Source organism: Dipodomys merriami, unplaced genomic scaffold (assembly GCF_024711535.1).
Source record: "Dipodomys merriami isolate MVZ:Mamm:240054 unplaced genomic scaffold, mDipMer1.0.p SCAF_195, whole genome shotgun sequence".
Lineage (NCBI taxonomy): Eukaryota > Metazoa > Chordata > Mammalia > Rodentia > Heteromyidae > Dipodomys > Dipodomys merriami.
Genome location: NW_027203326.1, coordinates 1,964,017 through 1,967,519, shown reverse-complemented (window position 1 = coordinate 1,967,519; position 3,503 = coordinate 1,964,017). Strand labels below are relative to the sequence as shown.

Sequence of the window (3,503 nt, the reverse complement as noted above, 5' to 3'; positions counted from 1 at the left end):
TTTCTGCTCTGCCATTTCCCAAATCATTTATATAGAAAGCCTTATTTCTTTTATTTATTTATTTATTTTTGGTCGGCGTGGAGCCTGAACTCTGGCCCTGGGTACTGGGCTCTTCAGCGGAAGGTTAGCACTCTACCACTTAAGCATCAGCCCCACTTCTGGTTTTTTCTGCTTATGTGGTGCTGAAGACTCGAACATAGGGCCATCTTACATGCAGGCAAGCACTCTACCACTGAGCCACCTTCTATTATCTCATTCCTAGAAGAAGCTGCACATGAAGACAACAATGATAATCATTTTCAGTCTGTACCTTTGATTACAGAGGAACATCTTTCCTCTGCTCTCCATCAATTCCCTGCTTTCCAGTGAGAATGACTTAGAATAATAAAAATGGAAAAGGAGAAAATAAATCATCATAAAAAAACAAATGCAGAAAATTCACTGTATTTTTCTCACCAGTTCAACATGGACACCTTATTCCCACTGGCACTGAAAATGTCTAGTTAGGCAATTCTGATGAAGATGAGGAACAAAATGAAAAAGTGAGGAATGGTATCAATTGCAAGGAAAAATGGAATAGGATCCAAGCAAATTTCTTCTTTGGGTTGCTGAAAATAATCGGCTTATTGGAGTGTGAAGTCTACTTTCCATAAAGGCCACTCGGTGAATACTAGAGATGCAGGGAAGCCTACAGTAGCCACTTAGACATTGTCCATGAGTTGGTAGCTCAAGCAGCAGATATTCATGCAATAACTGTGAATGGCTGGACACCCCTGCACAGTGCTTATATGTGGAATAATACCAGTGTGGCTTCTTTCTTACTTCATCATGATGCAGATACCAATGCCCAAACTAAAGGCCTCTTGATTCCCTTGCATCTTGCTTCTGGGAATAGAGATAGCAAAGATATGCTGGATCTCGTTCAGTTGAAACATTATATCAAACCAGGTCTGAAGAACAACTTGGAAGAAACTGCCTTTGATATTACCAAAAGGATAAGTATGTATCACTAACTCTTTGAAGTTGTGGAAGGCTGTACAAATTGTTCTCTTAAGTCATAATGGTTCGGTTAAGTTACTTTTATTTTCTTTTTCTTTTTTGTTAAATTTTATTTTTTTATTGTGGAAATACCATACAAAGGGTTTACAATTACCTGGGCAAGATAATGAGTACATATCTTATCAAGCATTGTTGCCTCCTCCTTTATTTCCCCTTCCCATCTCCCCCCACTCCCTTACCCCTTCACTGTCCTCCCCCCCGCCCCCGTCCAAAGTTGTAAAGTTCATTTTTCGACATGACATCTTGTACATCTCATTGTTGCAGTGGGTCAACCTGCATCCCTATTTAAACAATTTGTTTTTTCCCTTCCCCTCCACAAATCATACCAACATTAAATACAATGAAAGCAGGGGTTATACTGTGGGAGAGGGACATACAGAGCAAAAAATAATTCATCTTATAAATATGTTAGAAACAATCGCAAGAAAGAAAAAGAAACATTTCAATCCTTATCTTGGGGTTCATTTCACCTAACATCAACTTATCTGAGCTTTTCTGCTTGTCTCAGACATATACTAGTTATTGCAAATAAGGGAAACCATTGGACCTATGTTACTTTGGGCCTGGCTTACTTCACTTAATATAATTTTTTCCATGTCTTTCCATTTCCTAACAAATGGGGCAATGTCATTCTTTCTGATGGAGGCATAGAATTCCATTACATAGAATTCTATTTTCTTAATCCTTTCTTCGATTGAGGGGCATCAAACAAGACCATACTAAAACTACCAGAATAATTGCAGCATTATTGCATAGATAAGATATCAGTTAAGTTTGATATCAGTTTAAGTTAAGTCCATTCTTGTGTCCATACAAAATATTTTCACAATCCAAATAACAGCAATACCTTACTGTAAAAGTTCCCTGGTATGTTTACAAGTGAATTGCATGACTTTTATGTCAAAATGTATTTGAGTTATTTGTATACATCTATATGATTTCTGCACGGTTTGTGATTTTTTAATCAGAAATAATTTGAACTTATCTGTTGATGTGAGTAGTACAGAAACTAAAGACATTTCTGGTTCTTGTCTGAAAACAGTATATTTGAAAATATTCAGTGTTTGCATAATATCCATAATCTATTTCATTCTCTCCTAGATATACTTTGAATTCAACATTTTTAAAATATATATATTCATTAATAAATGTGTCCTTTCAGATTGCATTCCATATAGAAAATTTAAGATTACTTTTTTTCAAGGTCCTTATAGTCGTATATTTCTTTGGGATAAAATGACAATGTTAACTAATTTCAAAAGTTTTGTAAAGGTTATTCTATGTAAAGGCCTTTCTAAGATGAAGGCTTAATACCCTGATGTCAAACTAACGTTTAATTCTAACACTTGCATGTATTGTTATACTTGTAATTTTGTAATCAACTTTTTAGTAACTGTCATTTCTTGCAACTGAAGAATGAAAATTATAAAATAATTCACAAATATTCATATTATCCTTTTGCAAGTGCCATGTTAATCTCTGTATTGTTGTAATTTGGGTATACGTGCTGCTGAATCATGTAGTATCCTCTAAATTTAAGTAGTTAATGATGCAATTTTCATACAGGCTTACATCCTTGGGTGCCTATTTGTAACAAGGAAAGCTTATTGTTCCCAACAATACTATTGATCTTATTTCCCTAAAATAATGTGTATAGTGGAAAAAAATTGTATTGTTCATTCAATTGCTCATATTTGCTTTTTTTGTCAATGACAATTTTAAGCCTTTTTCAATTTAGGTTTGATCATACTTTGAGGAACTTATAGCTAGGTCCTAAGGTGATGGCTTTTTCAAGTACTTATTTATGCAACTGAGTTAGCTTTGTGGAGCTAATGGATTCAAAGTAAGCCTTCCTTAAGAGCTACTTCTAAAGTTCTGCAGCTGAAATTTTCCCAAGTGAGGTCTGACTGGCACAAATGTTTACCTGACTATCCTTCTTCCATGTAGGAACAGACCAACCAGAATATCCTACACTGACAGGATAGTTTGTCTTACAGGAACAAAACTAACCTCAGTTACAAGGGATCATAGATAGATGAACATTTCAGACAGAATTGTTCGAACTAGAAGGTATTTTATCAAAATATAATTGTTTATTATACCTACCATTTCAAAGGTAGCTAAAGCCAAGAAGGTGAAAAAATTGTTCATAAGCATGATTACCTAATGTCTGGCCTGTCTACCTTCCGACCAGGCAGGAATTACACTCCTGCCTTTCTATCACCAAATATTTCCATAGCTGCAGGAGAAGTCTATATCTTTCTCTTCTTTATTAGGCCTTAAATTGGTAATGTTTTTTTTTTATTTTTTTAATAAGCATTTTTTTATTGTGAACATACTGTCCAGAGGGGTAACAATTACATGGGCAAGATAATGAGTACATTTCTTTTTTTTTAATTTTTTTGGGGGTCCGGTCGTGGAGCCTGAACTCTGGGTCTGGGCGC

General features: G+C 35.2%; 1 pseudogene; it reads right to left on the bottom strand.

Moving 5' to 3' along the window:
* Positions 1–2,478: 2,478 nt before the first annotated feature.
* Positions 2,479–2,578, bottom strand: LOC138831417 (U6 spliceosomal RNA; annotated as a pseudogene).
* Between the last annotated feature and the right edge of the window lie 925 nt (positions 2,579–3,503).